Source organism: Lissotriton helveticus, chromosome 3_1, assembly GCF_964261635.1.
Source record: "Lissotriton helveticus chromosome 3_1, aLisHel1.1, whole genome shotgun sequence".
NCBI classification, from domain to species: domain Eukaryota; kingdom Metazoa; phylum Chordata; class Amphibia; order Caudata; family Salamandridae; genus Lissotriton; species Lissotriton helveticus.
The window spans coordinates 1,752,847,947-1,752,870,901 of record NC_136061.1 but is presented as its reverse complement, the minus strand read 5'-3'; the positions used below and the strand labels follow the sequence as shown (position 1 = coordinate 1,752,870,901).

General features: G+C 43.9%; 1 protein-coding gene across 1 annotated transcript in view; it reads right to left on the bottom strand.

Annotated features, from left to right (window-relative positions):
- The window catches only part of LOC144823755 (uncharacterized), a 55,638-nt gene extending 33,084 nt beyond the window's left edge, over window positions 1–22,554 (bottom strand). Inside the window, exon 1 of the mRNA XM_078682559.1 lies at window positions 22,095–22,554. The gene's annotated coding sequence lies outside the window, so the exon portion shown is untranslated. The remainder of the gene's footprint in view (window positions 1–22,094) is intronic.
- Window positions 22,555–22,955: the final 401 nt, after the last annotated feature.

The window sequence follows — 22,955 nt, the reverse complement described above, 5'->3', positions numbered from 1 at the left end:
ATTTTCTGTGGGTTGTCAGAAATACAATGTTTACAAACATTTGCAGAATCGTCTTTTGTCTGGAGTTGGACTTGGCTCTCCCTGAAGTGTTATCCCCAAACTTTTTGCCTTCAACCTCCCATTTTCTGAACTAGTTTTTGTTGGCTTTTAGTACCCTGCACACTTTCCCACTGCTAACCAGTACTAAAGTGCTTGCGCTCTATCCATTAAACGGGGTGGAATTGGCTCTGGCACCCCCCCTCCCCACACAATTGGCATCTGTAATTTACTTTTAGGTTCCTAATAAAGTAACTGAGAACTTTCCATTGGGAGCAAGCAGGAATGCAGAGTTGGGTGCCTAAAGAATTGAAGTTTAAAACCATCTTTAATGGTAAAGTCCTATTTTAAGTCGCAATTCTGAAAATAGCACTTTTAGGAAGTTCGCAAATTTACACTGAATCCAGACTGTAATTATTCAGTCAACACTTTTTCCATAAGATCAACTAATTTATTTGCCTTAATCTTCTTGAGTTTTTTTAGACTTCATAATATTTGTATACATTTCAGAGACACCTAAACATATTATTCAGACCAAATTGCTGTGTAAGGCACATTATTTACAGCCCTTTGGTAGTAACCATGTTGTTTACAAAAAAATCAGATTGAACACAACTTTACAAAAAATAAATCAAATACATTTCCCATCTAAAACATATGTCAGACTTGAACACGGCTTTGCATATTTCTGAATGTAACAAACTAATCACCCAATTTCTATGGTATTGAGACTTCTATTGTTAGTCTTATTCCGAAATTCTTTTTCAAATTCTCCTGTAGGGGTTATTAAACGCACTCGGTTAGAGTAGGCTACAAATGTCTCTTCCAGGATTGCCTACAAGAAGTTTTTGCCAATAGCAGAAATAACTAACCTATATTGTTCGTTGGTGCGTTTTTGCTAAAGAACTCAATATTACGGTCAATAATTAGAACCACAGGGAGACAAAGGTAAAAAGTTTTTATAATATACAAGGCCAAACACTACAGCCCAACCACAAATTCATAGAAATACAAATGGGTACCCAACACTAACTTTAATCATGTTCTTACAAAATCAACCAGTCAGGGTCCTGATGAGAACCCAAAACCAACAAGAGGTTCGAAACGCGTTGACAACCAATACTGGGGAGTTCTTTCAACTATTGCTAAAACTGGCTGTAGGCAACCCTGAAAGAGACATTGGTAGCCTACTCTAACAGAGTGCATTTGATAACTCCTATAGTAGAATTTGAAAAAGAGGTTCATAAGATTCTGGTATGGAAAGAGGAAGAGGAACCTTCTGAAGGTATGCCTGCACATTTTATGACAACTAAGCATTGGTTGCATACTTATTCTTGGCTTCGCCAATGGAGCAGAATCACTGAGAAAGAAGGTGCATTGAGCTTTCCTAGATACGGGACATTAATACCAGAATTCTTGATGATTAGAAAGGAATGTTGTATGAGAAGAAGCCTCCACCTCGACCATCTCAATAAGAAGCTCTGAGTGTATGGAAAAAGGCTGCAAGGGAGAAGGAGAGGAAAAAAATACCAGAGAAGGACAAAGGCGGGCGGTGCAGAATTATGCGGATGCTTGATGGGATAACAACATGGGTGGACTTACATAGAGGGAACAAGACCATATCCATCTATTACTACGAAAGCAGCTAGGAAAGGAAGTAAGAACGATCACCAAAAGAAAGATGGGGATGAGATGGATACGAATTCAGGGAATGAGATTCTGAACCAGATGCTCACTTCAAGACCTCCGTCATGTACAACCCTTACTTCTTTCACAGAATAAAGTTCTGGTACATGTGCCACAGTGGCAACTGCTCCTGAAGATCCAGATTTAGCACAGATTGAAAGACCTGTACAGATACATGAAGTTATCCCACCAGTTGTGGCTCGACCACAGGTTGCAGTTCCAACTGTGACTAATGAGTCTGGAGTGCATACCAGAGCCCAAATAACGCCTGCAAATGTCCAGTAATTACAAATGCTCCTCCAAATGAGGATTTAAGGCCAGAAGCTCATCAAGCCGCTGGAGGTATACCTATCACCAGGTTTGTTTCGACTTCACAAAATTCTCAACTTGTTGTGTTGAGACCCCCACAGACAGTGCAAGCACTTATAGATGAAGGGACATTAGTCTTCATATCCCCTATTACTCCTAGTGACATAAATGCTACTGAAGAGGGTTATATGCCAGCTTGGTTAGAAGAAGCAGAGGGAATTAGGAAGGCAGAAAGCACAGAGGTACAGAAGAGGCCAGACACAGAAAGGGAAAAGCCTTTAAATGATACTCAAATGAAGGTGGAATTAAAAGAATAAGGGGACGTTTAGAATTCGAACATATCGAGCAATACCAAAGAAAGAAATTAATTTACCTATGTAGGAAGATTACAAGCCCCCCCTTTAGATGATAACAAATTGACAAAATGGGCTCAGAAATAGAAGATTGATCTTGCAAAAAAAATTCCATCTGCAGAGAAGCTATAAGGTCCAATTGGATAATCCAGAATAAGAGAAAATGAGTTTCAGGAATGCTTTTACACATTATTGAATTAGTCGAATGCATTTGTAAATGGAGTGAGACCGAGAAACTTTAAATTCAGTGGGCAAAGGAGCATGAAAAGAAAAAGAGAAGCAGCTATAGCAGGGTAGAACACAAGGGAAGCAAAGGAGAAACATCATCATAAACACTCAGAAATAGCAAGAGGAATGTATGGTTATCTTCCTTGGAGTAGAGGTGATTTGGGTGCATTTACAGACAATTTGCCGAAATTGAGCGACAAACCGGTGCAATGGTATGCACAAGTGGAACGTTCATAAAGAATCCAATGGCGTTTTTGACAGATTTGAATACATTTTAGACATTGTAGTACCTGCTGATTTTTGGGCTGAATGTAAGACTGCTGTAATATGGCTGAAAGTGAGGGAGACTAGGACAAATGCATCATCTCCTATAGTGATGGAGAAATACGAGGCAGGGATTACTTTCCTGAAAGGCAGAGTGCCACTGAGAGATTTGGATTGGATTAAAATTAAAAGAACGACCCAAGAGCTGACAAACAGTGCATAAATATTGTGAGCGATTGTTTCAGGCATTTCAGCAGCACATAGGATGAGAATAAACTGAAGAAAAAGGATATGGGGATTTTGTGTCACTGTTTGTTTTTAGGACCGAAACCAGAGATCTGTATGCATATTACTCAAAGCATGATCTGTTGGCAGAACAAGTCACCCTATGAAATCTTGAGAAAAGTAACATACTGCAGTGACGAGTTCGGCATAAAGCAGAAGAACATTAAAGAGAAGTTTGTCGGTACAAACAAGGTTGGCTCAGAAAGGTTTACAGAATCCTTTTTGCAGGAGATCAAGGGAATATGCAAGGGGTTGCAGTTCCACAGGTTAGTGGTTTACAGTCATTGATTCATCTCTGGGTTTCTTCTCAGTGCCTTTGCATGTAGAAAGTCAGTATCTTTTTTCCTTTGTGTTACAACAGAAATTATTAGCATGGTGTGGTGTCCCACAAGGGTATAGAGTCTCATCCATTTTAAACCAGATTCTGAAAAGAAATCTGGAGACCTAACAAACGCCAAGTAAATCGACCCTTGTGGAATATGTTGAGGACATGCTTGTGCCATCAGAAACACAAGAATCTTGTACACAAGACACCATTGCCTTATTGAATCACTTGGCCATGTGGACAGAGATGCACGAGATGCCCAAAAAACGGTGGCATACTTCTTTACTACACTGGACCCCATTGCTGCAGGTCTTCCCAGTTGCCTAAATTGTGTTTAATCATTTAACTTTGTTATCTGTAAATGATGCAGATTGTGATGAAATTAACCTCTTGCCTGCTCATTATGGAACTACGCCGTCATGAGCCACGAGCGGCGTGTGCTTATGACGGCGTGGTTCCGCCATGCGGCTGCCGCTCCGCCAACGCAGCATTAATTCCCAACCTGGGCGGGCGAATTAACCAGTTTACCGCGGCAGACATTGCGCCACCGTGCGGGCGTTCTACGCAGTGGGCGAAGCTGGGTCGGCCGTTGGTCATGCGCAGCAACCAGAAGGTAGTGCTCGCGTCGGCCAACGGAATGAGTTAAAGAGCAGGCGGCCCGTGACGGAACCACGCGTCATGAGCACAGGCCGCCCGTGACTCATGACGGCGTGGTTCCGTCACAAGCATGGCGGCGCCGCGCTCACCCCCCACCCGCGGCGAAATTAGAGCCACGACCAAGGGGTTAACCACAATAACCTAGATGTCACGGATTTATGCACCAAACAAAGACCAGACATTAACGGTAAACCTCTAATTGGGCATGATCATGTAGGTAACAATGCCACACTAAGAGCAACATATGCAGTGTACACAATTAATTATGCTATTGAAGCTTCCTGGCTTTAAAGAGTTACCTCAGCACAAGTCGCCAAATTGCTAGACCTTACCAGAGCATGCAATTTAACTGCATAAATGAGAGTCAGCATTTTTACTGCCAGCCAGCATGGGTTTGGAGTTGTCCATAACTTTGGAAAATTATGGTCACAATAAGTTTTTTTTGCCTTCTCTGGGTACACCAATCCAGAACAGAAACCTGGTGAAGAATCCAGTTACCATACATTGAAATACATAAATGATCACCCATCTGGGATGTACACAGATAGTGCAAAAATTACAACTTGTATAACAAAACCAGAATAAACAAAAAGGGACAAGAACAACCCGTTATAAATTCTCCTTCCACCTCTGGATGGGTTCCCAGATTCGATTCCCTAGAGTTCTGCCCTTTCTACTCTTCCTTGCATAGATTCCCTTCTCAAGATTATATACAGAGAGCAGCCTGGCTAACCACTGATGCAGTGTTGGAGGCACCCTTTCTAACCACGCCTTCTCAATACACATTCGTAGGACCGACATAGCCATAAATAGGAAATAATAAGAGGGGCAGTGTTCAGACTCACCACTTATCCCAAGTATGATCCAAGTCGGCGTAAGGGAAATCTTAATCCCCAAGGATCTATCCATGAAGGTTTTGATGGCTCTATGCAATGTGTATAACTGAGGGCAGGATGCGAAAATATGGATTACATCTGCCTCCAAACTATCACACCGTGGACACGTAATACCTACGCCCCCCCCCCACTGAGCTATCCTTCCGGGTGTGTAATAAAGGGAGTATATTGTCTTATACTGCTGGGCCTGTAGCCCTGCAGAACATAGTGGTCCGTCCTAATTCCAGTGAATCTTGGAAACAGTCCTGATCTATCCCTAGTTTCTCTGCCCATTTAGTACCGTATTTTCCCAAATCATCACTCTTAGTTGCAGATAGCTCTCAGTAAAACCTACGGATAGTGCAATTTGCCCCGCCCGCCATGACATCCAAAATATTATTTTTACCAAACCCAGTGGGTCCTCCCCGCTTATTGGCAAAGAAACTCTGAACTTGTAAATATTTAAAAAAGTTCCTTCTATCAATACCATAGCCAGCCTATAATTCCGAGAACTGAAGAATCCCATTGGTCTCCATCAAATCACCCCGTTTCTGAATTCCCTGCCTTCCCCATTCAGCCATGACTGCATCCGCGAATATTTCCCCTCGTAGGGACACATTCCGAACTATCTGGGTGTAAACGGTGAACCTGCCAAGTCCACATTTCTTACGGAAGGATGCCCATATCTTATAGGCTGCCAGCAGCATCTTAAACCTCGTACCTTTGAAGTAGCTGGGATCAGTGTACTTAAGAAAGCAGTTCTCTGCTTCCTTGCCCATGAGTATCTCATATATCTCAGTAGACCCAGATTTAACCTTTGGATCCTCCGCCGCCCCACCTAGCAGTCCCTGCATATACTGGAGGGCAGCTGCCCAGTAATACATTTTAAAATCTAGGACCGTCCAGCCGCCCCTGCGGCTTGGGAGTGTCATATAGCGATGCGCCCTTCTCGTTTTACCATGTGCCCATATGAATCTATTAGTTAAATGGTCAAACGCCAAAAACCATTTGGCCTAAAAAAAAGTGGAATTGCCCTGAATAAATAAAAGGAACTTGGGTAAAATAATCATTTTTACCACATTCGTACGCCCAACTAACACAGCTGGAGGTTGTGCATCCTATCAAGATCTCTTTTGACTTTAGCAATCACAGGCTCAATATTTCCATCTACAATATTATCAAGATCTGCAGAGATACTAATTTCTAAATAGACAGCAGAATCAATGACTCGCCCGTCATTGCAAACTGCCCTGCTGTTCTTAATTACCTGGGTTTTAGACCCATTAAGCGCGTAGCCTGATGCCTGGGCTTCTAACTCCACCTCTACTATAGCCCTGGCAGGCATTGGAGTAACGATAGCTACGTCTTCTGCGTATGCCAAAGTTTTAAAATCTCGACCTTGAATTTTCAGTGGCGGAATCCTGTCATTCACTTCTAAATTACGGATCAGTGGGTCAATATACAAGGCGAAGAGAAATGGCGAGCATGGGCACCCTCGACGTGTCCCCCGCTTAATCGGAAGAGACGCAGTATAACCTCTATTAATTCTGAGTCGGGCTGTGGGAGCTCTATAGAGAGCCTGGATTGCTCTAATGTACCCCTCCCCAATACCTCCCCGCCTCTTCATCCAGAGATAGTCCCAAGAGACCCTATTGAATGCTTTCTCTGCATCCAAGAGCAAAACTGCCACAGGGTCCCCTGAGACCTCCACTGCATCGAAGAGGATAATAACTTTACATAAGTGTTGGGTTGTACCCCTCCCAGGGATGAATCCATGCTGGGTAGGGCTAACCAATTCCCCTATAATTCTACAGAGTCTTAGAGCCATTGCCTTAGAGAAGATTTTTGCGTCTGCATTCATAAGGGTTATAGGTCTGTAAGACCCCGGCTCTAAAGGCGATTTACCCTTTTTCAATATTATCAATATGTCTGCTCCTGCCCAAGAATTTGGGATGGAGACTCCACCTTGTACCTGAAGCATCGTATCCACCAGGTCGAAGCGGATAATCCCATGAAAGACCTTGTAGAACTCAATAGGGATCTGGTCAGGACCTGCCGCTTTACCAGATGGAAGGCGGTTTAATGCTGTAGTAATCTCATCAAGGGTCAGAGGATCGAGTGCCGCCCTATCCTCCTCAGAGAGCCAGGGAGCAGATATATCCCTGAGATACTCCTGAATGACTGTTAAATCTCTTGGCATCTACTCATTATATAACCCTGCATAAAACTGTCTAAAAACCTCACGGATCTCTCCAGGATCCGTTACTGTAGCTCCTCTGCCGTCTAAGATTTCTCTTACTTCCCCTGAGGCTGCCTTCTGCCTTGTAAGTATCGCTAGAGTGTGCCCCGCCTGCTCACTTAATTCGTGACATTGCTGTTTCTTAATTAAGAAGTTAGCTGCCGCCTTACTAGCAATACTCTCGATTGCCTCTGCTTTTGTAAGTACAATTTTGAGGAGTGCTTGATCTAGAGGGTTCCCTTGTAAAATTGCTACGTTCAACTCCTCCTCTGCATCCACCACGTCTTTAATACGTTTCGTTGATCTTGTTTCTTCCTGTTTTTGCTTATATAGACTAAAGCTCAGCGTCTCCCCATGAATGCCTGCCTTAAAGGCATCCCAAGAGACACCAGAAGAGGTACTTCCTCTATTAATCTCCCAAAAAGTTGGAATCCAGTCATTCATGTTTTATATACCTTTCATCCTTGAGCAACGTTCTTTCAAAAGTCTAAGTACTTTCCCGTTTGACTGCTTTTGTAAGTTTAAGAGTTAATACCAGTGGATAGTGGTCAGAGATTATCCTGGGCTGTTTCTCAATCTGGGTTCTTGACAGCAAGGAATTAGAGATAAAAAAATAATCCAATCTCACAAAGACCTTGTGTGGGGCGGAATAATATGTACTACCAGTATCTACAGGATTCAGACGTGCCCACACACCAGTTAAAGAATTATGCCGAGCCAAGTTCAATATTGCACAACATGTCTTCTTTTTGCGGCCAAGATAGCAATGCCCAATTTCTGTACCCAGCCCACCTAGGCTATTAATATTAAAGTCACCACGCAGGATAATCCGCTCCGGCCTTAAGGCTAGTTCTAGATCCAAAAATTCCAATATATCCAGGTCAACCTCCGTAGATCCGTAGACCGACCCTATAGTTAATGTTCCCCCATTTATTATGCATTCGAGGAGTACCCATCTACCCCATTGATCTTCAATCTTTCTTTTAACTATAACCTCCGTTTTTTATGCTAATATGGCAACCCCCCTAGTCTTGGCGCCCTGTTTTGAATGGGCAAGCAGGGAAAGCCCCAGTTGTTCCAGTAAATAGCCCCTTGTCCCCTCTAAGTGCATCTCCTGTAAACATACTAGATCTAATCGCATTGATCTCAATACAGCCATAACTCGTTGCCTTTTAAGGTGATCGTTAAGCCCGCAGATATTAATTGAAGCAATCCGTAATACATCAAAGACCTGTCCCAAACTTTTAGCCAGTGAATCAGAGAACCTTGAATATCGTGCTGTGCTATGCTGTGTGTGCCCCTCCTCTGCCCCCCACCACCTCCGACCACCTCACCCAAGAGACACTCCCCCTGGACCCCACTTACAGGTAAATAGGTCAAGCATGACCTATATGTGGCCGCTTGGCACGCTGAAATCGCAGCCTCCCCCCTCTCTGTTATTTCTGACCGGTTGTGTCCCTAAATCATATAATGACAGACCATGTCTTCAGATACCTAATGAAATATAAGAAAAAAGGAAAAGGTGAACCCCAGGATCCCCTGGAGTGGACAACAATAGACCGAGAATCCCCCTAATAACGTTGCCTACCCTTTGGACTCACGACTGCATCTCCCCTTCTGCCCTTTCAATTCATCCATATACTGTTGGGCCTGGACCTCGGCAAAAAATTTCTGACTTGCCCTTTAGTGATCACTTTAAGCTTTGCAGGATACAATTGATAAGCCTTAGATCAGAGTCCCTGAAAAGGAGCTATCAGCGGCCTTAACCTCCACCTTCTTTCTACGTTAACGTGGCAGTAGTCAGGTCAGGCAAAGAACGAAATACCATTAAATGTGCGTCTAGACTCAGGCTTTGCATTTTCCATGACTTCTTGTCTAAGAGGATAATTACCCACATATACCAAGATTGCCCTAGGTCTTTCAGCTTGAGATGCCTCCTAGCTTTTCTTTTGGGTCAGAGGGAACCGACGAGCTCTCTGTACCTCGTTCTCCCAGTTCCAAGAGACCATCTCGGGAAAAGCGCCCTTCAGAAGATTAACTACAAATAGCCTGACGTCTTGCCCTTCAACCCCTTCAGCCACCCCCAGCAACCTTATGTTATTGCGCCGCTGGCGGTTTTCACAATCCTCCAGCTTCCAATGGACGTCCTCAACCGCTTTCTCTTGTGCTTGTTTGAAAGTTTGCCATCTGCTAACGTCATCCTCCAATCTTCCTGTTCTTTCCTCCACGTGGGCAACCCTATCTGCCATGTCTTCATACAGTTTGTTAATTTTTCTCTGGGAACTTTGTATCTTTTTAGTTGCCTGCTTGGCCCTCCGACTCTCTGTCCTGGCTTCTCCCTGCATTTGCTTTAGCGTAGTGTAGAGAAGATCCAGTGAGGTGGGCTGAGGAGGACTGTTTGATGCATTCTGCTCCGCCCGTTTATTTATCCTACCATCATCTTGGTACAGCTGTGATGTAGCTGAATAGTCCCAAACGAGCTTCCTTGCTGTCCCGGTGTTAGAGGAACTATCAGGCATTTTGATTTTTGATTTGGTCCTCCTTTTCCGCTGGGTGCCCCTATGGGGTGCCTTCTGTACAGATGAGCTGTCTGCAGAGTCCACATCTCCAGAAAGACTCCCTTCGCTTGAAAGCAGAAAATCAGAGTCATCATTTAAAGAGAAAAAACAGTCACCCTCAGGTGAGCCCAAAGCACCTCTATCCTGTGCTAGCCTCTGAAATTGCAGGATATTTGTGAAATCAGCAGGCCCGATGGATTTAATAAGGGTCCAAGCTCCTGATTACTCACAACATCCTCCGGTAACACCAGCTCTTCTCCCGCTGAAGTTCCAGCTTTCACCACCGCATCGATGCCAGTTTCCCTTGCAGCAGAGTCTCCCGATTTGCTGGTGTGATCTTCCCGGACCGAGCCCGCTGACTCTGCGCTCTGTTTCCCTTCACTTGCGTCAGCCCCAGATGGTGCCTGCAACACCCTATCCGCGGGTTGCCTGGATACCGGATTCCAGCTTCCACGAGGCCGGCTTCATCAGATCCCGCTTCCGTACTCTCCAGTGGTTTTGCGGCGAAGGACTCGGCTAAGGTAGGCTGACGAAGCGAAGTTTCCTTAGATTTGATCGTGTCCTTCACCGATTTTGCCACTGATGCAACTTTCCGACCAGCATCAGGGGGGACTTTACTACCGGCGGCCGCGATGTTGCCGCCATTGTCCTGCTGATCATTTAGTTTCTTCGCGAGTGTCCTGCGCACTGTCCCAGTAGTACGCTGTCCTGGATTTACAACCGGGGTATACTTGCTTGGTTCTTTAGCGGCTCCTGGGTCCTTCTGATACTTTAGCTGCTTCGGGCCCCTCTGCGCCATTGTGTGCCCCGCTCTCTGTCGCTGCAGCAGCCCTGCTATTCGTTCAAGGCTGTGCCAGCCCAGCACCACAAAAGAGGTTACAGGATACAGTAGCTGCCGCCTCAAGGCACAATCCTGTCGTCACACTGCTGAGGTGAAATTCTGTAAAGTAGGGAGCACCAACATTCTCTTTAACTCGGGGAGGAGCCACGCTAGCAACCAAGATGGCCACGTAGGCTCCCGGATCCGCCGACCTCCGACTCCCGCCGGAATATCCTGTCATTTATCCTGTTCTTGTACCCAGCCACTGTGTGTATGAACCTGCCGTGAGATTAATGGTACTATCCCGAGCTTTCTATCTGCTTGACCGACGAAGATATGCCGAGTGGAAGTTTGCAGCCGAGCTCTGCCCAGAAGCCGGGGTCTCGAGTACTGGCCCATCCGGGGTTCAGTTCAACAACATCGGCTGTGGTGGTGTGATTGGGTCCGGTCTACCGGAGTGAAAAAAAAAAATTCCCTCGCTTTCCCGCATTGAGGTGGATGACGTTTGTCTGCCTTGGTGAAAGTCATAGGAAGGGTGACAGCCCAACGGTTGTAGCTGTGGGCGGGGGTCCTGCCCGGTGACCCGGTAAAGGGCCCGCTGGTGTTCGCTGGGTCAGGGTCTTTGCCTGCGGTGGCGGACCTAGGATATCATCGGACCAACTGATAAGTTTCCCTCTGCGGTCGACCATCCCCGACTCGCCTGTCCCCCTCTGAGTGATCGAACTTGATGGGGGAAGCAATCATGACTGGCACCGATCAAAGAGTAGTGGAACTGACCGGAAATGACCCGTCGCTACAAACTGTGTTGGCAGCCATAGAGTCAATTCATGTGTATGTCGAAGGCCGCATTCAGATGATGGTGGCGCGCCTGTCTGAGATGGTACGAATTGGACCGGACCCTACTCCACTAAAAGACACGGTGACGACCGAGACACCCACGGTGGCCACTCTGACGGAGGAAGTAGATCCCGTACTGTGTGAGGTGTCGGAGCATTTGATCAGTGTTCTGGATGATGAGAACAAACTCGATGCCATCAATGGATTGTTATGCCTACGATCGTGGCCGACTATGGAAGGACTGATTGATGTTCCCACTCTAGAGTCTTCTGATGAAAACTGTTATCGGACTGAAACTGCGTCACTCCCCTATACATTGGAGCCACCAAGATGCGGACGAATCAACGCTGCGAGTTCGTAATGGGGAAGGGAGTCTCTGGACCTGACGGTGTTCACTGTACTTTCGCTCTTCTGCTTTGTCCTGCATTGAGTTCTATTATATTTTCTTCGTACTCGGACTGTCCTGTGGAAGAGGTGGCTTGTCCGGAGGAGACTCATGTGTTTTATCGGAAGGGGCAAGGATGAGTTTGAAAAGACCGGGTTTGAGTTAAGTATGATGGACACGGGATAGGTTAAACTTATGCTTTAGGAAGGCTGGGTAGTGATTGAAGTTTCCCTAGTAGAGACTCATATTTGATGTCCGATAGCTTTCTTGACTCAATCTGGGGATTAACGGTTCTGGCGGGGGGGGAGGGGCGACCGGGAGCCCATACGAATATGCCCTCCTCCACTTATCTTCTCTACTTCGGTAGAGTTCTTCTTCTTCTTTTAGAACCTAGTTAGTTGGGGCGACAGGCACGCTGCTACTGGGGGTTAGGCGATAGCCGATTGCAGGGGTGCATGGTGGGGGGGGGAATGGGTTTATTGTTTTCATTTTGTTATCGCCCATATCATTTTTCTCTTTTTTCAATTTTTCTTAGTCTTTCCTTTACTCGTAACATTGTCGAAATATCCGGACTCTAATCCTTATCTTCTAATGTCAGGTTGCCATGACTCTCCTGCTGTTTTGATTTCTGGGTGGGGGGGGGGGGGGATCTCGAGGATCCGCTTCTAAACTGTTTAGCGATTATACTGATGTCAATCTTAATTTTGTGCTTAATAGTACGGGCCTCTCGAAGAATTCTTTATAGCTTTATGTATATCCTGTTTTTGTACCGCTTCACCCTGTAATCATTGGATGTATATATGGCACCGGATATGTCTGTTTATTCTTTTGCTTTAAAACAAGAAGAATTATAAAAAAAAAAAAAAAACATTCTCTTTAACTCGCCATTGTAAATCAGAGAGGAGGGAGAGAGATCTGCGACCGAGTGCTACGGCCTGTCAGCGGCCATCTTGCCCCCCTGGCTTGCACATTTAATGGAAATTTTACATGCGAGTCCGAGGAAGAGAGTTAATTCACATTGTTGATGAAAGTCACTAATACTTAGGATGAATTAAAGAGAGCGCAGGAAAAAGTTTCAGAGGCAAATAGAGCAGTTAGATAAAAGCAGGTTGTGAAAAAAACGCAAATGACATATGGATGTCTCCTGATGAGAGACCAGCGTTGCCCGATAGATTGTTGTATCCTACGACACTGCATTATCATGGATACACACATTTAGGTAGGGATTCGATGACAAAACTTTAGGCAAAGCTGGTACAATCCCAGATTTCGAATGTTGGCAGAAAGAATTTACCAACGGACGAAGAATTTGCAACAACTTCTGCATATGAAAACTGACAATATCGACCAAACAAATACAGGTACTATTCCATGCCATAATCGTGGCAGTTGCAATAACATAATAAGAGGGACAACTTTAATGCACCCTACCCAAGAGACTCCTGTCAAGTTACAAGTGACTGCCACCTGTGATACGAGCAATGTAGTGTATCTGCTGAAATGTCCTTGCGGATTACCCTACGTAGGGAAAACTGAACATTAAAACACGTTTAATAGAACATAAAAGCAATATATGACTGAAGAATCCAAAATAGACTGTCGCAGCACACTATTCTGCCATGAATCACAACAGCAGTCAATTGAGATTTTTGATACTGGAACAAGTTGACATTAAAGAATGAAGAGAAAACAAAAATATTTTGTTACAACGTGAACTTTATGGTCTACACAAACTGAATTTATTACATCCCAAAGGTCTTAATGAAGTTCTAGAATTTAGCTGTCATTTATAAAGCATTTCATCTGGAACATTTATAAATGCGGAGGTTTTAATAACTGTTTTTTGGTATTGTCCTGCTTAAATTATAATTCTTACACATTCTTTCACAGATTCTCTAACATTAGAGCATGAATTTTAGTTTCGGTTTTTTCGAGTTTGTGCCTATTGAATTATACATGATTTTGATCTTTGAATGGTACCCTTATATGTAGGTACGATTTATTTAATTTGAGCATGCATAGGGTTGAAGAATGAGCCCGCTTTCACACTTCTAGTTAGAAATTTGCTATTTTCACGTTTCTTTTGTTTAACACCACTGAACCGGATTATAGTCTTGTTTTCTTCATTTGAGCACTTTCCTCGCGTTTATCTTCTATTTCTTTCCAACAACGTGTTTTACTTACGGTTTGCGTGTTGATTAATGTCGGGTTCACGAACGCCGGCAAACCACATTGCGGAAACATCCACACAGAAGCACGCTCTCCTAGAGCTTTTCTCACAGGTATTAAACTCTGCACGGCATTTCACTATACACAGCATGCTATTCGAACTGCAAACGTCGCTGTTTTGAAAACCCTGGGTTATAATCGGGTCGGTTTCAAGCACCTTTTCTTGTTTTTTTAAGTGATACGACTGCATACGTACAGGGGAGTGTTTCTAGTTTAGATCTATTACACTATGACTAATCCTCTAGTCTCCCCATTATCGTCTCTACATATTTTCTCACTTTTGTGCACTATATGTCACAGCTATTTGAGTATCATTTTCCCGACTCACATTCACTTTCAAGATAATGACTAACGGTCACGGGCATTCTTTGTTTTACTCAGACAGGCACTTGGTTTCCTGCATGATTCACTGAGAATAGGTAACACTGTTTTGCGCATTCTGCTCCAGGATTATTTAGAGCACTTAATGTTTTCTTTTTAGGAATTAACCCCTGAAGAAGGGCTAGACCCGAAATGCATCGGGGATGTGACTGATAATTCCTGTGAATTGTATAAATTGATGACTGTATATATTTTTCGTAATGATCAACATAATTACAATTACGTAACAGCATGGATTACTTATCATCTGGAATACACCAATGAATAAACATATGTGATAAACGATAAAAGAAGAGTTGACTTGATTCAGCGATTGCAATTTCGCGCAGGAGTGTTGACTAGAGTTGTCCCTCCAGTGGTGCGGGCTGTTTTCTTCTTTTTGCATTTTTCCCAACACCTCTAGGCCGGGAGGTGATTCTCTATACCACCCTTACAATTGAACTGAAGTTAAAACTACTCACCTTTATTTGAACACAGGAGTGCGACCATTCTTTCATTTTTTCACATTGGCAGAAAGAATTTGCCACAGATGAGTAATACATCAACAAATTAATGCCGGAAAAGGTACACATGTTACAATGTATTAGACCTGTCATCTGTAGGGTGGCCTTTCCCCAATTGTTTGCCTTTTGCCTTCCAGTGCTAAAGTGCGCAAGCTCTTCCTAAACATTCTAGTAATTGGTGTAGACTTGATTGGCTTATGGCTTATTTTAAATTATCTGCAAATCCCTTGGACAGTGGTATAATATGCCCAGGGACTGTACTTCAAATGCTACTAGAGGGCATGCAGCACAGATTGTGCCACCCACATAAGTAGCCTTTCAAACCTGGTGATGCAGAACCTGAGCAAGCAGCTCACTGTCATTTCACTTGCCATTTAAATATGCTTGCCATGGCCTGTGCTTCTCTCGTAGTCTCAACTGGCCAAAGTTTGTGCTTCAACTTTTCTGAAATGACGAGATGCACCACCCTTGGTGTTAATAAACATTCAAAGTTCTCCAGAATGGAAGACAGGTTTGTTGCTGCACGAAATTCTCATGGGTAGGGCCATTAGATTACCTGCTGTTCCCGCAAATGCTCTGTTGAATATCACTGATGATATTATTTGGATTACTGCAAGGGATTGGCTGACGTAGCCCGTTCCATTTCTCATCAGGTTTTGGGAGCAATACAAGATCCACACCAAAATAAGTGCCAAGATCTCAGTCCTGGAGATTGGGTTGTGATGAAGAAGCACGTTTGGAAGACTTGTCTAGAGCCCAGATGGAAAGGCCCCTTACGGTCATTTTGACAACAAATACTACTGCTAAGTGTGCTTGAATTCAAAACTAGATTCATGCCTCGCACACCAAGAATGTGAGAAATCCAAAGGAAGCAATATTGGTCTATGATCCTGAACAGAGAACATAGGTGACTGCACCACCTGTGAGATCACCCAGACCAGCAGAACTGTTGCCTGTGCAACAGCATGAGGGGTGAAGATCAACAAGCTGCAATAAAGAAACTCAAGTGCCTGAAGTTACACAGAGTAGAGGTGAAGTCTCTAAAGAAAAAGGAGCAGAGACTAATTCTCAGAACGTGTCACTGAAATTGTGCCTGCACAAACAGAAGATTCAGGTGAAGCAACGTGTGCTGGAGCAAGGTGAGTAAAATCGACAAGCAGAATGGCAACAAGGCTATGAACACAGAAACCTGAGAAGAAGCTCATCAATAGCTTGAATACCCAAAATTATACTTGATGTAACAGAGTCCAGTGAAGAAAGTGGCATAGAACCAAATCATCTGAGAAGATCCCAAAAAAAAGTGAAAGCGCCTTGTCGCAGATACTCAGCACCTGAGTGGTCAATCTACGTAAACACATCGTTGAATGTCACTTTGGAAGACTTGTGCAAAGTGAATCTTGAACTGCTAGAACCCCTTGAGAGCAATCTGAAAACTTGTTTTGTCTAGGTTAGGACAAGAATACCCTAATGCCATGGACACAAAGGACTGTTATGTCTGCACACACTTACCAACGTCTGCTTCAGAAGAATTAACAGACTACCATTTGCCTTTATCCTACGCCATTTCATGCAGCATCTTACTTTCATTAGTTTATAGAGGAGGACAATTTGAATATTTCCATTCTAACTATGATCTAATACTTTCCAGGGTTCCTTTGGCAGAAAACATGAATTTACATCAGAAAGCAAAAGGAATGGATACATCATAGTAATATTTTTTTCCACACAGACCTATAGATAGTGTTACCACTTATAAGAATAATCTAACATGCTTATTGCAAACAATGGGGAAGATATTATATATATATATATATATATATATATATATATATATATATATATATATATATATATATATATATATATATATATATAATTGCCTTCGAAGAAAAGCATACTAACATATCACGAACTAGCAATAAAGATAGTGATGTATTAGAAAATGTTTGAAAAAAGGAAGAGAATGAATGTAGAAAGAAATGGTTTACTAAAAATTCCGATTAGAATGCCACCACCAAGGAAATAATTTCATTTACAGAAGATGGACACCCAAACAAAACAAACATGTAGAAATCAGTAGTTGTGAACACAATTTTGAATTGACAGGAGAAAGTTGGCAAATCTTACAAGGAGAAAAGAATGTGTTTCCTGGAGTGGACTATAACTGTGGACTAAATTCTAATTTCTTGTTGCCAACTGTTTGGAAAGGTATTTGTTATTTAGGCATACGAATCCCTAAGATGTATCATGTACAAAGCTTAGACGCATTAACAATGACACTATCACACAGAAACAAAATGTTGAAACTGGAATAGGTTTAGTAGGAGACATATTTGGAGCAAGCATTCCACCTGTAGGGATTATTTTAACACCTTCCATGCGGGGCTAATTATCCCGCAGTGCGGGGGGCGCAACGCCGCGGTGCTTGTGGCGAGCCCAGCTAGTCATGCTGCACAGTGGAGCTGTGCTCATGATGAGCTGAGCTCGTCACGACTCCGCCCACTTCCATGGAACGCCCGCACAGGAGGGGAATTAGCCCCGCATGGGCGTTCCGCAGCAGTTATGACAAGCTCAGCTCGTCATGAGCACAGCTCCACTAAGCTTCGAAGAGGTTAAATGTCAAAAAGAAAGCTGGCTACCGTTGGCAAGATGGCAACGAGCACACCTGGAGCTTTGCTTGTAATTAACACTGAGTTGATTGCTATATGGTACTTCAAGACCAACTTGCATTAGACATTCTACTCGCCGAGAAAAGGGGGGGTCTGCAAATGCTTAAATTAACTCACTGCTGTTCATACATACCTGATGGAAATAAAGAAATGGAAGGCTATGCAGATAACATTTCAGGTTTAGAACCTGAGTTACATTAACTGGAAACGCCAAGTGTTTTTTTTTTTATTTAGGAAAGAGGTTTACACAATTGGGAATTTGTTTCAACTGCAGAAAAGGGTATTTTGAAAGCTATTATAAGGCTATATTGAATATTTCTTTGTTTTCTTAGTAAGATGCAGATGTATTTTACACAAAGACAGGAAAAGATGCAAAAAAGTTATATGAAAAGGATTTAGGTTTGAGAGGAATCATGAATGACGATTACATGAAGACACTGAAATTTACAGGTCAAAAAAGGAATAGACAAGACTCAACAGATGAAGAATGTGCACTCTGAAACGAACTCATATAGGAAATGAATCTGTGTGATGGTTAAGATAAACAGATTGGGGCTTGATTGAGTAGAAGAATGTACCTTAAATACACGCCATACTTTACACTAGACATTAACACGAAAATGCTTACTAGAATAAAATGTAGGAAAATTAGATTTTTCTTAAAAGTACAAAATTAATGTGTAGCATGATTTTTGCAGTAAGCACTCATTCCAATTGTAATTACACTACTAGGGAGACTAGACATCTTCCATTATCTACCTTTCAGTCAATTTTCTTTAAAAATAACTGCTTAGTGGAAATGCTGAGCTATGAAATATGATTTGATAAATGATTCAACTTCACTTGTTTAAAATGTGTCATCTCTGTAGATGTGCTGACTTTAAAAAGGTATGTCTTCTTTTCCTAAGCTATATTTTCTCGTATTTAGTTCGTTTTCTAGATTCCACATATTCACAATAGTGAATATTGAATAGTGTATTAACCCAATAATGCTTGCATGAAGACATTAGTCTCATGACTTAATATTGTAGGTTACAACTAGAATGTTTCTGACATTAGAACAGTTCATTGTTATGCAGCGCAATACTGGATAGTTGATAGTTTAGACTGCAGGGTTCTCATGGGAACTCAGAGTAAAGCTAACGCACATGAATGTTTAGCAACTAAGTTGACACGTGTAGATGGCACCTTGCTGACTCTGTACGTTTACCTTGGAAACAAGAAAGAAGGCACAGACCATCAGATACCTTTTCTCATCGGCTTAAGATGATCTAACACCAATATGGATTGTTGCATATGTTTTGTATTTTATAATATACGTGTTCCTAGTTAGAATTAAGAAAGTCCAGTCTAGGCTATTCTTCTGCAACCATTCATTTCTCCCTTAGCACTTCTCACTCGGTTTGCTGTGAGCTACTCCCGACGGTGATCTCTCCCGCCTTCTACTTTGTGGGTGTCTATTTTCTTTAACAGTTATGGCTAATGCTGTAACTATTTGCTTGTTTTAACTTTGAACAATTGCTACTGCGACTGTTTGTGGATGCTGATTTGAAAGAAGAGACTCGGTTGAGTTTCTAGACCTACTCTTCATGGGGAGTTCGGCTTCAATCTGATTCTATTTGAATGCTCCTTTAAATCTTGTTCTTTTCCATAATGACTCTCTATGGGTTCTGGTAGGTTAGACTTCCTACAGAAGGATAGGGATTCATTTCCTTTAAGGAACACGTTGCAATTTACTTGATTGATTCCAACTATGACCTTTCTTGATATTTATGTAAACAGATCTGACCTTTCTTGATATTTATGTAAACAGATCTGATTTACTAATCTGAATACAAAGACAAAACAAATACTAAACTCTTATAGAAAAATCTTGTATTCCGACGGCGAGTTACTTCCCTTCCGAGCGGTGCAGGGCATATTTGGAATCCCAGCTGGGGACTTTTTGTTACATCTAGCCGTGACTGCGGCCATAAAGACTCATTGGAGGGCGGGGCAGTCAGAACCTACAACCACGATGGCGTGCCAGTATGTGGTGATGTCAGCGGGGACGTTTAAGGCAATTACATGTTTGCACTCTCGAATGCTTCATGAGAACCTGTCACCCCTCACGACGCTAAAACTAAAATGGTAGGAGAGTGTGGGGAAACCTATCCCGGATGCCACCTGGGGTCACATCCTGAGGAGGGCGTGGAAGGGGTGTAGGAATGCCCGTTTCCAACAAGTACACTTTTTTGTACTACATAGGGCCTACTTAACACCGGGCAGGATACAAAGGCATTTCCATGCGCAGGGGGCGGCATGCCCACGATGCTCCTTCCCAGGGGCGGAGCTGGACCACATGATGTGGGATTGCCCGAAGCTGGGCCTGTATTGGACGGAAGTGGGAGAGCTGTTGAAGGAAGTGACAGATAGACAGGTGATTTATGACAAGGCAACCTGTCTGCTGCTTTGGTTCCCACACACGAAGAAAACGAAGATCACTAGTAAATTCATAGACCTAGGACTTATTTTGGCCCAGAGAGAAATCACCTGGCACTGGAAGTCGTTAGAGGGCCCGTCCAGCAGGCGCTGGGCAACGGAACTGGAAAAGTGGGCAAGAAGTGAAAGTATGGTCAGGCTTAGACAGGCGACCCGTCTAGCTGATGAGAAGGGTTTGGAGGCGGCACGGGCGTGGGAGGGTCTTGTCCTTGCCCTGCATGAGTATCATTCACAGGAAAGAGGCCAGGGAGACTGAAAGTACTGGAGGGTTCCTGGTGGTGCACGAGTGTATGACTGTTGCTTCCCCAGCTCCTGAGTAATGAGACTTCATCCTGAATTCAGCTCACACCGTCGAGAGACTAGGCGGGGGTGGTGGGCGGGGGGATATGGGACCTTTGCCTCGAGACTGAGGATGATTGTTGAGAGTGGATGGAGAAATGATTGTAGAATGCTGAGTTTGTTGGGGCGAGTCCCATCTGATGAGGCACGGGACATTGACCTGGTTTAATACTCTTTTATTATGGCAGGGGGGACATATTACTGGTTGGGGTTAGGGGTTAGGTAGGGAAAAAGAAAAGCAGATCTTTTTGAACGTATTGATGTTTGATAGATATTGCTGTTGTTGTCTTCTCGCCTGGTTTCTGTACGGACTACTGGTTGTCGCCGCCCTGCCTCCGGGATGAGGGCTGATTGGCTGTGTGTTAATTTGTTCATGCTTGGGGGCCGGCGATAAGCTGATACAGGCGGAACTGTCTCTATGATTGTACACTTCTAAATCTGCAATAAAAATTGTTTTAAAAAAAATAAAAAATAAATAAACTCTTATAGAAAAATAAAGGTATGTCAGTATCAGTACATCAGTGGCAGCCACACCTGTATGTCCACGAATCTGTGAGAGTATCGGGTCTGTCAGCAGTTGTCTGTCTTTGTGTCAGTCTCTCCCAGCTACAGTATGTACCAGCTTGTCAGCAATATATGCTAGTCGGTTGGCAGCCAGCTGCAGAAATATCAAGTCTGTCAACAGATGTGCATCCCAGTTAGTCAGCAACAATCCGTATAAGAATCTGTCAGCAGCAGTCTGTGGGAGTATCAGCATGTCATCCACGGTCTCTCTGTCAGCAGCAATCTATTGTGGCTAGCAACAGTATGCCCTAGTCTTCTTACCGGTCTGGCAACTCCACTCAGTATCAGGACGAGTATGCCAGCACCAGTCTATGCCTGTCTCTCAAAAGCAGTTTGCTATGGCTGTTATGGGTAGTCCGCCAGCAGCAGTCAATGTCTGTCAGCAGCATATGCCTTCTTCATAGCAGCAACATGTGTCTTTCCACAGCGGGTCTATGGTTGGTAACGGGTGTCTGTCTGTATCAGGCTGTAAGCAGCAGGCTACATTTACATTTCATGGGTGCCTGCTCACTGCAGCATTCGCTCGACAGTAGTCTATGCCTTTCATCAGCAGCTGCTCGAGTACGTCTGTCAACAGAGTCTATCTATGCCTATTTGGCATAAACAACATGTGACTGATTTTCAACAACAGACTATGCTTGCGGATAAGTAATATTCGGTCAGTCTGTCACAAGTCGTCTGCGCATCCCTGCAAGAAGCATCCTCTGTTAGATGTTAGGTGTGTAATTCCATGCAAGGACCAAGGTACCCGGACGACTTTATAGCCATCACAAAGTATTTGGGCTGCACAACAGTAGACCCGTGCCTTCTGTTTCGTAAAGTATTTAAAGAAAACTCAAAGAAATGCTATAAAAATATAACTACGGTACTACTTGTATAGATAGTCATTAAAAAAAAAAGCATATTTGCCTTCTTAAAAGCCAATAAAGAGCTGTGCGATAGAGTATTTCTTAACTGGCATGACACAATGTGCAAGCATGGCCAAAGCCTCTATTCCTTCAAAAGAGAACCATTATTTCGATGTCGCTACTCTGTTATGTATTACAAAAAGAGCAAGCAGGAGATACTCACAGACCAGTATAGGCGGTGGATGGTAGAGCAGCCGAGGCACTGCCGTGAACAGAAACAGCAGGGTGCAGCACACCGGGTAGTGAAAGCCCCCCAGAGCAGCAGTCCTTAGTTGAGAGACACTAAGTGTAGCCCACTACTTCTCCTGTGGTGAGAGCTCTCGGTGCAGCCACCCACGCAGACCCTCAGTGCAGCGCCCCCTTGAAAGATAATGCCCCCCCTCTGTTTACAGAACCTCAGTTCGCGTAGCAAGTTCCTCCGGGTAGCGGTGCCCACCCCGGGTGGGCACGGGCCAGCCATACAGTGCGTCGCACCCGCTGTCGCACCGACGGCTCTTACGCCCGCTAGACCGGCTGAAAAATAATCCTGTCAATCCGTCGGAGGCCGCCGCACGTCTTTCACGACGAGTACGCGCACAGACAGCAAACAGGAAGTGTTCCCGCCTACCGGAAGCGTCACCCTCACGCTTAATCAGTGAGACATGAAGAGCTCCACCCCCTCGGAGCGCTGAAGGGCTCAATCACTAAACGACAAGGACCAGCAGTCTGAAATGTATAAATCCGTCCGTAATTTTCCTAACTCCCTTCCCGTGGTCAATTTAAGCTGGTTCCGTCGTTCTCTTTCTTTGTCTTTTCCTTTGCACTTCTCTATATCCCTCTTTCTCCAGCCCGGTTCGTTCAAGTTATTCATGCTTACAGCCCAAACGCGACCCCAGGGCATTCGAGCGCTTTATATGCGCATCAGATTACTTTACACTATGACCCCTTCCTTAGTTTCTCTGCTCTTCACATTGCTCCCACTTGAGAGCCACTTGTCCCTTTCTTCCACCCATTTGTCTCTCACTGCCTCATCTTCCTCACTCGC